The sequence below is a fragment of the Bos javanicus genome, chromosome 1, assembly GCF_032452875.1.
Source record: "Bos javanicus breed banteng chromosome 1, ARS-OSU_banteng_1.0, whole genome shotgun sequence".
NCBI classification, from domain to species: Eukaryota; Metazoa; Chordata; class Mammalia; order Artiodactyla; family Bovidae; genus Bos; species Bos javanicus.
Window position 1 is genome coordinate 67,805,112 of NC_083868.1, and position 13,487 is coordinate 67,818,598.

A 13,487-nucleotide genomic window follows, 5' to 3' on the forward strand; every position below is an offset into this window, starting at 1 on the left:
GTTCTTTGGCCCATTTTTTGATTGGGTCGTTTATTTTTCTGGAATTGAGCTGCAGGAACTGCTTGTATATTTTTGAGATTAATTCTTTGTCAGTTGTTTCATTTGCTATTATTTTCTCCCATTCTTAAGGCTGTCTTTTCACCTTGTTAATAGTTTCCTTCATTGTGCAAAAGCTTTTAAGTTTAATTAGGTCACATTTGTCTATTTTTGCTTTTATTTCCATTACTCTGGGAGGTGGGTCATAAAGGATCTGCTGTGATTTATGTCAGAGAGTGTTTTGCCCATGTCTTCCTCTTCAGTTCAGTTCAGTTCAGTCACTCAGTCGTGTCTGACTCTGCAACGCTATGTACCGCAGCACGCCATGCCTCGCTATCCATCACCAACTCCTGGAGTCTACCCAAACCCATGTCCATTGAGCCGATGATGCCATCCAACCATCTCATCCTCTGTCATCCCCTTCTCCTTCTGCCCTCAATCTTTCCCAGAATCAGGTTCTTTTCAAATGAGTCAGCTCTTCACATCAGGTGGCCAAGGTATTGGAATTTCAGCTTCAACATCAGTCCTTCCAATGAACACCCAGGACTGATCTCCTTTAGGATGGACTGGTTGGATCTCCTTGCAGTCCAAGGGACTCTCAAGAGTCTTCTCCAACATCACAGTTCAAAAGCATCAATTCTTCGGTGCTCAGCTTTCTTTATAGTCCAACTCTCACATCCATACATGACTACTGGAGAAACCATAGCCTTGACTAGACGGACCTTTGTTGGCAAAGTAATATCTCTGCTTTTTAATATGCTGTCTAGGTTGGTCACAACTTTCCTTCCAAGGAGCAAGCGTCTTTTAATTTCATGGCTGCATTCACCATCTGCAGTGATTTTGGAGCCCCCCAAAATAAAGTCAGCCACTGTTTCCACTATTTCCCCAGCTATTTGCCATGAAGTGATGGGACTGGCTGCCATGGTCTTAGTTTTCTGAATGTTTAGCTTTAAACCAACTTTTTCACTCTTCTCAAGAGGGTCTTTAGTTCTTCTTCACTTTCTGCCATAAGGGTGGTATCATCTGCATATCTGAGATTATTGATATTTCTCCTGGCAATCTGGATTCCAGCTTGTGCTCAGCACCACTTGTTAAAGAGATTGTCTTTTCTCCATTGTATATTCTTGTATGTTTTCATCTAGAAGTTTTATAGTTTCTGGTCTTACGTTTAGCTCTTTAATCCATTTTGAGTTTATTTTTGTGTTTGGCATTAGAAAGTGTTCTAGTTTCATTCTTTTACAAGTGGTTGACCAGTTTTCCCAGCACTACTTGTTAAAGAGATTGTCTTTTCTCCAGTGTATATTCTTTCCTCCTTTGTCAAAGATGAGGTGTCCATAGGTGCATGGATTTATCTCTGGGCTTTCTATTTTGTTCCATTTATCTATATTTCTGTCTTTGTGCCAGTACCATACTGTCTTGATGACTGTGGCTTTGTAGTAGAGCCTGAAGTCTACTTCCGCTGGAGGTTGATTCCTCCAGTTCCATTCTTCTTTCTCAAGATTGCTTTGGCTATTTGAGGGTTTTTGTATTTCCATACAAATTGTGAAATTATTTGTTCTAGCTCTGTGAAAAATACCGTTGGTAGCTTGATAGGTATTGCATTGCATCTATAGATTCCTTTGGGTAGTATACTCATTTTCACTATATTGATTCTTCTGATCCATGAACATGGTATATTTCTCCATCTATTTGTGTCACCTTTGATTTCTTTCATCAGTGTTTATAGTTTTCTATGCACAGGTCTTTTGTTTCTTTAGGTAGATTTATTCCTAAGTATTTTATTCTTTTCGTTACAATGGTGAATGGAATTGTTTCCTTAATTCCTCTTTCTGTTTTCTCATTGTTAGTGTATAGGAATGCAAGGGATTTCTCTGTGTTAATTTTATATCCTGAAACTTTACTGTAGTCATTGATTAGCTCTAGTAATTTTCTGATGGAGTCTTTAGGGTTTTCTATGTAGAGGATCATGTCATCTGCAAACAGTGAGAGTTTTACTTCTTCTTTTCCAATCTGGATTCCTTTTATTTCTTTTTCTTCTCTGATTGTTGTGGCTAAAACTTCCAAAACTGTGGTGAGAGTGGGCACCCTTGTCTTGTTCCTGACTTTAGGGGAAATGCTTTCAATTTTTCACCATTGAGGATAATGTTTGCTGTGGGTTTATCATATATGGCTTTTATTATCTTGAGGTATGTTCCTTCTATTCCTGCTTTCTGGAGAGTTTTTATCATAAATGGATGTTGAATTTTGTCAAAGGCTTTCTCTGCATCTATTGAGATAATCATATGGTTTTTATCTTTCAATTTGTTAATGTGGTGTATTACATTGATTGATTTGTGGATTTTAAAGAATCCTTGCATCCCTGGGATAAACCCCACTTGGTCATGATGTATGATCTTTTTAATATGTTGTTAGATTCTGTTTGCTAGAATTTTGTTAAGGATTTTTGCATCTATGTTCATCAGTGATATTGGCCTGTAGTTTCCTTTTTTTGTGGCATTCTTTGTCTGGTTTTGGTATTAGGGTGATGGTGGCCTCATAGAATGAGTTTGGAAGTTTACCTTCCTCTGCAATTTTCTGGAAGAGTTTGAGTAGGGTAGGTGTTAGCACTTCTTTAAATTTTTGTTCGAATTCAGCTGTGAAGCTGTCTGGTCCTGGGCTTTTGTTTGCTTGAAGATTTATGATTACACTTTTGATTTCCATGCTTGAGATGGACCTGTTTAAAATTTTCTATTTCTTCCTGGTTCAGTTTTGGAAAGTTATACTTTTCTAAGAATTTTTCCATTTCTTCCAAGTTGTCCATTTTATTAGTATATAGTTGCTGATAATAGTCTCTTATGATCCTTTGTATTTCTGTGTTGTCTGTTGTGATTTCTCTATTTTCATTTCTAATTTTATTGATTTGATTCTTCTCCCTTTTTTTCTTGATGAATCTGGCTAATGGTTTGTCTATTTCATTTATCCTCTCAAATAACCAGCTTTTAGCTTTGTTGATTTTTGCTATGGTCGCCTTTGTTTCTTTTTCATTTATTTCTGCCCTAATTTTTATGATTTCTTTCCTTTTACTAACTCAGATCAGATCGGATCAGATCAGTCGCTCAGTCATGTCCGACTCTTTGCAACCCCATGAATCGCAGCACGCCAGGCCTCCCTGTCCATCACCAACTCCTGGAGTTCACTCAGACTCACGTCCATCAAGTCAATGATGCCATCCAGCCATCTCATCCTCTGCCGTCCCCTTCTCCTCTTGCCCCCAATCCCTCCCAGCATCAGAGTCTTTTCCAATGAGTCAACTCTTCGCATCAGGTGGCCAAAGTACTGGAGTTTCAGCTTTAGCATCATTCCTTCCAAAGAAATCCCAGGGCTGATCTCCTTCAGAATGGACTGGTTGGATCTCCTTGCAGACCAAGGGACTCTCAAGAGTCTTCTCCAACACCACAGTTCACAAGCATCAATTCTACAGCGCTCAGCCTTCTTCACAGTCCAACTCTCACATCCATACATGACCACAGGAAAAACCATAGCCTTGACTAGACGAACCTTTGTTGGCAAAGTAATGTCTCTGCTTTTGAATATGCTATCTAGGTTGGTCATAACTTTCCTCCCAAGGAGTAAGTGTCTTTTAATTTCATGGCTGCAGTCACCATCTGCAGTGATTTTGGAGCCCAGAAAACTAAAGTCTGACACTGTTTCCACTGTTTCCCCATCTATTTCCCATGAAGTGATGGGACCAGATGCCATGATCTTTGTTTTCTGAATGTTGAGCTTTAAGCCAACTTTTTCACTCTCCACTTTCACCTTCAACAAGAGGCTTTTTAGTTCCTCTTCACTTTCTGCCATAAGGGTGGTGTCATCTGCATATCTGAGGTTATTGATATTTCTCCCGGCAATCTTGATTCCAGCTTGTGTTTCTTCCAGTCCAGCGTTTCTCAGGATGTACTCTGCATATAGGTTAAATAAACAGGGTGACAATATACAGTCTTGATGTACTCCTTTTCCTATTTGGAACTAATCTGTTGTTCCATGTCCAGTTCTAACTGTTGCTTCCTGACCTGCATACAGATTTCTCAAGAGGCAGATTTCCTCCTTTTCTAGTTGCTTTAGGTGTTCAGCTCAGCTCAGTCATGTCTGACTCTTTGCGACCCCATGAATCGCAGCACACCAGGCCTCCCTGTCCATCACCAACTCCTGGAGTTCACTCAAATTCATGTCCATCAAGTCAGTGATGCCATCCAACCATCTCATCCTCTGTCATCCCCTTCTCCTCCTGCCCTCAATCTTTCCCAGCATCAGGGCCTTTTCAAATGAGTCAGCTGTTCGCATCAGATGGCCAAAGTATTGGAGTTTCAGCTTGAACATCAGTCCTTCCAATGAACACCCAAGACTGATCTCCTTTAGGATGGACTGGTTGGATCTCCTTGCAGTCCAAGGGACTCTCAAGAGTCTTCTCCAACACTACAGTTGAAAAACATAAGTTCTTTGGTGCTCAGCTTTCTTTATAGTCCAGCTCTCACATCCATATATGACTACCAGATAGAGTTAGGTTATTTATTTGACTTTTCTCTTATTTCTTGTGGTAGGCTTGTATTGCTGTGAACCTTCCCCTTGGCACTGCTTTTACTGAGTTCCATAGGTTTTGGGTTGTTGTGTTTTCATTTTCATCGTTTCTCTGCATATTTGATTTCTTCTGTGATTTGTTGTTTTTTCAGAAGCGTGTTGTTTAGCCTCCATATGTTGTATTTTTAATAGTTTTTTTTCCTGTAGTTGACATCTAATCTTACTGCATTGTGATCAGAAAAGATGCTTGGAATGATTTCCATTTTTTTTTAATTTACCAAGGCTAGATTTATGGCCCAGGATGTGGTCTGTCCTGGAGAAGGTTTCATGTGCACTTGAGAAAAAGGTGAAATTCATTGATTTGGGGTGAAATGTCCTATAGATATCAATTAGGTCTAACTGGCCTATTATATCATTTAAAGTTTGTGTTTCCTTGCTCATTTTCTGTTTAGTTGATCTATCCATAGGTGTGAGTGGGGTATTAAAGTCTCCCACTATTATTGTGTTGTTGTTAATTTCCCCTTTCATACTTGTTAGCATTTTCCTTACATAGTGCAGTGCTCCTATGTTGGGTGCATATATATTTATAATTGTTATATCTTCTTCTTGGATTGACCCTTTGATCATTATGTAGTGTCCTTTGTCTCTTTTCACAGCCTTTATTTCAAAGTCTATTTTATCTGAGTATTGCTACTCCTACTTTGAGTATTGCTACTCCTACTTTCTTTTGGTCTTGATTTGTGTGAAATATCTTTTTCCAGTCCTTCACTTTCAGTCTGTATGTGTCCCTTGTTTTGAGGTGGGTCTCTTGTATACAGCATATATAGTGGTCTTGTTTTTGTATCCATTCAGCCAGTCTTTGTCTTTTGGTTGGGGGATTCAACCCATTTACATTTAAGGTGATTCTTGATAAGTATGATCCCATTGCTATTTACTTTGTTGTTTGGGGTTTGAGTTTATAAACTTTTTCTGTGTTTCCTGTCTAGATAAGATCCTTTAGCATTTGTTGAAGAGCTTGTTTGGTGGTGCTGAATTCTCTCAGCTTTTGGTTGTCTGTAAAACTTTTGATTTTTCCTTCATATTTGAATGAGGTCCTTGCTGGGTACAGTAATCTGGGTTGTAGGTTATTTTCTTTCATCACTTTAAGTATGTCCTGCCATTCCCTTCTGGCCTGAAGAGTTTCTATTGAAAGATCAGCTGTTATCCTTATGGGAATCCCTTTGTGTGTTATTTGTTGTTTTTCCCTTGCCACTTTTAATATTTGTTCTTTGTGTTTGATTTTCATTAATTTGATTAATATGTGTCTTGGGGTGTTTCACCTTGGGTTTATCCTGTTTGGGACTCTCTGGGTTTCTTGGACTTGGTTGGCTATTTCCTTCCCCATTTTAGGGAAGTTTTCAACTATTATCTCCTCAACTACTTTCTCATGGCCTTTCTTTTTGTCTTCTTCTTCTGGGATTCCTATAATTCAAATGTTGGGGCATTTGACATTGTCCCAGAGGTCTCTGAAGTTGTCCTCATTTTTTAAAATTCTTTTTTCCTCTCTGCTTCATTTATTTCTACCATTCTATCTTCCACCTCACTTATCCTATCTTCTGCCTCAGTTATTCTACTGTTGGTTCTCTCCAGAGTGTTTTTGATCTCAGTTATTGCATTATTCATTATTGATTGACTCTTTTTTATTTCTTCTAGGTCCTTGTTAAACATTTCTTGCATCATCTGAATCCTTGTCTCCAGGCTATTTATCTGTAACTCCATTTTGTTTTCACGATTTTGGATCATTTTTACTGATCATTCAGATCATTATTCTGAATTCATTTTAGGTAGATTCCCTATTTCCTCCTCTTTTGTTTGGGTTGGTGGGCATTTATCATGTTCCTTTACCTGCTGAATATTTCTCTGCCTTTTCGTCTTGTTTAGATTGCTGTGTTTGGGGTGGCCTTTCTGTATGCTGGAAGTTTGTGGTTCCTCCCTGTGGGTGGGGTTGGACGAGTGGCTTGTCAAGGTTTCCTGATTAGGAAAGCTTGGGTCGGTGTTCTGGTGGGTGGAGCTGGATTTCTTCTCTCTGGAGTGCAATAAAGTGTCCAGTAGTGAGTTTTGAGGTGTCTATGGTTTGGTGTGACTTTGGGCAGCCTGTATATTAATGCTCAGGGCTATGTTCCTGCATTGCTGGAGAATTAGCATGGTATGTCTTGCTCTGAAGCTTGTTGGCTCTTGGGTGGAGCTTGGTTTCAGTGTAGGCATGGAGGCTTTTGGATGAGCTCTTGTCGATTAATGTTCCCTGGAGTCAGGAGTTTTCTGGTGTTCTCAAGTTTTGCATTCAAGCCTTCTGCCTCTGGTTTTTCAGTCTTATTCTTACAGTAGCCTCAAGACTTCTCCATCCATACCACACTGATGGTAAAACATCTAGGTTAATGGAGAAAAGATTCTCCACAGTGAGGGACACCCAGAGAGGTTCGCAGAATTACATGGAGAAGAGAAGAGGGAGGAGGGAGCTAGAGGTGACCAGGAGGAGAAGAGGGGAAATCAAAAGGGGAGAGAGCAAGCTAGCCAGTGATCAGTTCCCTATGTGCTCTCCACAGCCTGGAACACCCAGAGAGGTTCACAGAGTTACATAGAGAAGAGAAGAGGGACAAAGGAGATAGAGGTGACCAGGAGAAGAGGGGGAGTCAAAAGGAGAGAGACAGATCTTCAGCTAGTACTTTTAATAAAACAGTATGTACCAAATTAGTGTTTCCCAAACTTTGGTAAGTTAAGATAGGTAAGATAATTCGAATGATAAGCAGATAAACATAAAAGAAATTCTGTAAAAATTTTCCCACATATGTTTGATGAGACAAAAGTTCTTTATATATTTTAATTTAAATTAGGAGGAAAACCTAACACCTCAAAACTGATTTCATAGATGCTATTGCTAAGCATAGGGCAAAAAGTAAATCAATTGAAAGACCTGTATTAGGTAAAAAATAGTACAGGTGGGATGCAGATATGGTAATATGACTTCTGAAAATGGTACTTGGATGGCAGAAGTTTGGGAAATAACAGACTAAAAGTATGAGTGATTAATCTATTATGAAAATTTTTTTTTCCTTAAAAGTGGCATTTTGAAAGCATCTTGCTGGAAAGTAGATATAAAATGTTCTTACGTGTTGGGTTTTGTTTATTACTTTTGAGAGATTGCCTTCCTGGAACCTTGGACCCACAGTCATTACCCTACAACATTCTAAAGAAGAGAGGCCAGTGTCTTGTTGTCTTGGGTCTAAAAGGCTGCTTGCTAACCACTGCTGTAGGAGTTTGGTATTGTGGAAATGTTTCCTCTAGCAGTTGCTATTGGGCAAAGAATATATAAGCCAGCACTCAGATTTCCTATCAGTTTTCTGATGCGGTGTAAAGGCATATGATACTTGTTTTTTTCCTGTTAAAGGTGAGGGAGAATGGACCAGTGTCCTAAAAATGTATCTATAACCCCAATTAAAATACTGCTCTTGAATCTTCCCATGCAAGTGTCTTAACCTCTCCCTTTTCTCAGTTCCCACTAGCTTTTCCATGTTTTCTCCAGTCACTACTTTGCTAGACTTTAAGGGTATCCTAACCCAAGCTTGGCCTTAATGTCAACAGATTCCTTTTTCTACTGCTACAATCCAGCTTAAGATTGGAGTGTGTGTATGTTTAAGGAACTGTATTAAGAATTCAAGGTAAAAAGAAAAAAGGTGGGGTGTATTTATTGAGGTAATAAAGGAAAGATTGCTAATCCAAAGAGTTGGACGTGACTGAACTGAACTGAAGGTGACTAAAGTCTCTACAAATTAGTCAAGCCTCGTATTGTTCACTGACAGTCATCCCAATTTCTTTTGTTAGTTTGCTGGTTTGAATGCTAGGTTAAATGACTCTGAAGTTCAGTTCAGTTCAGTTCAGTTGCTCAGTCGTGTCTGACTTTTGCGACCCCATGAATCGCAGCACGCCAGGCCTCCCTGTCCATCACCATCTCCCAGAGTTCACTCAAACTCAACGTCCATTGAGTCGGTGATGCCATCCAGCCATCTCATCTTCTGTCGTCCCCTTTTCCTCCTGCCCTCAATCCCTCCCAGCATCAGACTCTTTTCCAATGAGTCAACTCTTCGCATCAGGTGGCCAAAGTACGGGAGTTTCAGCTTTAGCATCATTCCTTCCAAAGAACACCCAGGGCTGATCTCCTTTAGAATGGACTGGTTGGATCTCCTTGCAGTCCAAGGGACTCTCAAGAGTCTTCTCCAACACCACAGTTCAAAAGCATCAATTCTTCGATGCTCAGCTTTCTTCACAGTCCAACTCTCACATCCTTACATATCCACTGGAAAAACCATAGCCTTGACTAGACAGACCTTTGTTGGCAAAGTAATGTCTCTGCTTTTCAATATGCTATCTAGGTTGGTCATAACTTTTCTTCCAAGGAGTAAGCGTCTTTTAATTTCATGGCTGCAGTCACCATCTGCAGTGATTTTGGAGCCCAGAAAACTAAAGTCTGACACTGTTTCCCCATCTATTTCCCATGAAGTGATGGGACCGGATGCCATGATCTTCGTTTTCTGAATGTTGAGCTTTAAGCCAACTTTTTCACTCTCCTCTTTCACTTTCATCAAGAGGCTTTTTAGTTCCTCTTCACTTTCTGCCATAAGGGTGGTGTCATCTGCGTATCTGAGGTTATTGATATTTCTCCTGGCAATTTTGATTCCAGCTTGTGTTTCTTCCAGCCCAGCGTTTCTCATGATGTACTCTGCATAGAAGTCAAATAAGCAGGCTGACAATATTGACAAATACGTCAAGTAGTCTTGACATACTCCTTTTCCTGTTTGGAACCAGTCTGTTGTTTCATGTCCAGTTCTAACTGTTGCTTCCTGATCTGCATATAGTTTTCTCAAGAGGCAGCTCAGGTTGTCTGGTATTGCCATCTCTTGAAGAATTTAAGGAAGAGGTTTAATTTTTTCTCCTCAGAGAAATCTTATCAGTAGATCTGTTGAAGTAGTTCTCTGAAAACCTTTCAAGAATTTAGAAAGGGAATGTCACGGCTGTTGTGCTTTTGGTTACAAGCCTAAAACTGTATATTAGGAATATCTGAAAGGCAAGTTTGTGTAACTGTAGTTTTCCAGTTAGTAAGGCAGTTGGCAATATAGCTTTTGTTATGTTTGCTCTTTCCATCTGAATTTCTTTAATTCTGGACTGCTGCTTCTCCATGGTAGGAACTATCTATTCCTAATGTCTAACATAGCCCCTGGCATAAATAATAAATGTTTGTTAAATGAATGGAACTTAACTAGGTTGGTATTCTTTTAGGAAGTATGAATCATACATTTTTGTCTTTTAAGTCATAAAAAAGAAAAGAGTAGCTTTGAAGATTATGTGAAAGTTGGCACTGTATGCTGCTGCTGCTAAGTCGCTTCAGTCATGTCCGACTCTGTGTGACCCCAGAGACGGCAGCCCGCCAGGCTCCCCCATCCCTGGGATTCTCCAGGCAAGAACACTGGAGTGGGTTGCCATTTCCTTCTCCAGTGCATGAAAGTGAAAAGTGAAAGTGAAGTCGCTCAGTCGTGTCCGACTCTCAGCGACCCCATGGACTGCAGCCCATCAGGCTCCTCTGTCCATGGGATTTTCCAGGCAAGAGTGCTGGAGTGGGGTGCTATTGCCTTCTCCTGGCACTGTATAGTAAAGCTTATTCCTAATATTTCTGTTGAGAATCTAGAAAGAGCAAACATAAAGAATGCAGTTTCTTTTAAACAGTACTAAGAATATGGATGTTTGGAAACTGTAAGTCACAATCCTGCCCTCATGTTAACTCCTAGAGTGGTCCTTGCGTTTCAGTATACTTCTGGAAAGATGAAATTTTCTGTTTAAATCATAAATTGTAAGGGTATAAAGTAAGCCATTTTCCTAATTTCTTACACTTAGGTTAAATGTTACAATTGTGGTTTAATAAATGTAACAACTTTAAAAAGAGATTGATAGTATAGACATTATCCCTTGATCCCAGCTTTCTTTTGCTACTGCCTTCAGAAGGAAAAAGGAGCTGGTTGAATAGGAAGACAAAAAATGATTTTATATGTCATGTTGGAACTTTTGTTTGAAGATTCCATTATGGTAAAGACTAATTTAATTCCTGCTGGGTTTTTTTTTTTTTTTTCCTTTCAAATAAATGGAAAAGAAAAATATTAAAGGATAATGACATATTAATACCTAGCTTTTCCTCTCATTCCCTCATGAATAGAGGTAAAGGGGGAAGTAAATTTAATGTATTAACTTTATTATTTGGGTTAAGTTTTGTTATCAATTATCATCATGATTGGGCACTCAGATTTCGACTTGACATAGTGACAAAAATTAGGGGCCCCTGGTTTCCAAACTTGGTACCAATTGATTTTCTTTGTCATTGTTTGATATATTACTAACTCAGTTTTTCATTTTTGGAGTGAGATAATATTGAACTAAGTTGATTAGGGAAGGATTAATTTAGTCTCTGAGATACATTATCTTGAAAAAAGCCTATGACATTGTTACCAAATTTTTCAATTTTACTGCTGCTAGTGAAGGAGACATATTTAGTGGCATTATGCTCTATGACCTGGCAAGAAGGAGTTATCACTTAATTTTAGACTGCTAACAGACTGGTTCCAAATAGGAAAAGGAGTACGTCAAGGCTGTATATTGTCAGCCTGCTTATTTAACTTCTATGCAGAGTACATCATGAGAAACGCTGGGCTGGAAGAAACACAAGCTGGAATCAAAATTGCCAGGAGAAATATCAATAACCTCAGATATGCAGATGACACCACCCTTATGGCAGAAAGTGAAGAGGAACTAAAAAGCCTCTTGATGAAAGTGAAAGAGGAGAGTGAAAAAGTTGGCTTAAAGCTCAACATTCAGAAAACGAAGATCATGGCATCCGGTCCCATCACTTCATGGGAAATAGATGGGGAAACAGTGGAAACAGTGTCAGACTTTAGTTTTCTGGGCTCCAAAATCACTGCAGATGGTGACTGCAGCCATGAAATTAAAAGACGCTTACTCCTTGGAAGAAAAGTTATGACCAACCTAGATAGCATATTGAAAAGCAGAGACATTACTTTGCCAACAAAGGTCTGTCTAGTCAAGGCTATGGTTTTTCCAGTGGATATGTAAGGATGTGAGAGTTGGACTGTGAAGAAAGCTGAGCATCGAAGAATTGATGCTTTTGAACTGTGGTGTTGGAGAAGACTCTTGAGAGTCCCTTGGACTGCAAGGAGATCCAACCAGTCCATTCTAAAGGAGATCAGCCCTGGGTGTTCTTTGGAAGGAATGATGCTAAAGCTGAAACTCCCGTACTTTGGCCACCTGATGCGAAGAGTTGACTCATTGGAAAAGAGTCTGATGCTGGGAGGGATTGGGGGCAGGAGGAGAAGGGGACGACAGAGGATGAGATGGTTGAATGGCATCACCGACTCGATGAACGTGAGTTTGAGTGAACTCTGGGAGATGGTGATGGACAGGGAGGCCTATGTGCTGCAGATCATGGGGTCGCAAAGAGTCAGACATGACTGAGCGACTGAACTGAACATGTTGTAATTCAATTTTTTTTCAAAGTATGGTCCTTAGATAAGCATAGTAATTACTTGGGAAATTTGCTTAAAATAGAAAATGCTCAAGCTCCACTCCATAGTCAGTGGATTAGAATTTTTTGAGGGGAGGACCCAGAAATCTGCATTTCTAATAAAAATTCAAGTGGTTTTGATACAGGCTAAAATTTGAGAACCACTGTGTATGTGTGTATTTTATCAAAGTTTGACTGTTTACCTGATTTCTTTCAGACTTGTATAAACCTATGGTCTTTTATTTATTTTTGTAAAGCATGATTAGAATATAATAAAACAGGTCATTATGATTTAGTCAGTTCAGTCGCTCAGTTGTATCCGACTCTTTGTGACCCCATGGACTGCAGCACACCAGGCCTCCCTGTCCATCACCAACTCCCGGAGTTTACTCAGACTCATGTCCATTGAGTTGGTGATGCCATCCAACCATCTCATCCTCTGTCATCCCCTTCTCCCGCCTTCCATCTTTCCCAGCATCAGGGTCTTTTCAAATGAGTCAGTTCTTTGAATCAGATTGCGAAAATATTGGAGTTTCAGCTTTAGCATCAGTCCTTCCAATGAACACCCAGGACTGATCTCCTTTAGGATGGACTGGTTGGATCTCCTTGCAGTCCAAGGGACTCTCAAGAGTCTTCTCCAACACCACAGTTCAAAAGCATCAATTCTTCAGTGCTCAGCTTTCTTTATAGTCCACTCTCACATCCATACATCACTCTCACATCCATACATTGTGATTTGCTTTCTGGTAAAAAGATTGAGAACAGCATTGATTAGTATTCCTTTAGCTTTAAGACTTATTTTTATAAAACATTTATCTGATTATAAAAATAATATATTCCCATTGTGGAATATTGCGGAGACTTAGGAAATTATAAAGTAACTGTTACCCATAATACTGTTTCTTGGAAATGAGCATTCTGATTTTGTCATGTTTCCTTCCAGTATCTGTTTTGCCATTTATCCCTCCCTTCTTCCTTTTCTTTGTCTTTATGGAAAACAACATATACAGTTTTGATCCTGCTGTTTTAATACCTAACATATAAACATTTTACCATATCATTAAACTGTTCTTAACAAACATAACTTTTAGTTGCATTATATTCCATTATGGGGTATACCAGTAATTTGTTTAACCATCCCCCTGTTGTTGAATGTCTAGGTTGTTTTCAGTTCTTTCTATGAGAAAAATGTCTTTCTGTTAAAATTTTTTTCTAAATCTGATTATTTTCTTTAGGATAAGGAGATATATATATATATATATATATATATATATATGTATATTTATTGTGGTCAAAGGGC

The 13,487-nt window shown here is 39.2% G+C and overlaps 1 protein-coding gene across 3 annotated transcripts in view; it reads left to right on the forward strand.

Moving 5' to 3' along the window:
- The window catches only part of SEC22A (SEC22 homolog A, vesicle trafficking protein), an 81,675-nt gene that overhangs the window by 4,006 nt on the left and 64,182 nt on the right, over window positions 1-13,487 (forward strand). The gene's annotated exons all lie outside the window — the stretch shown is intronic.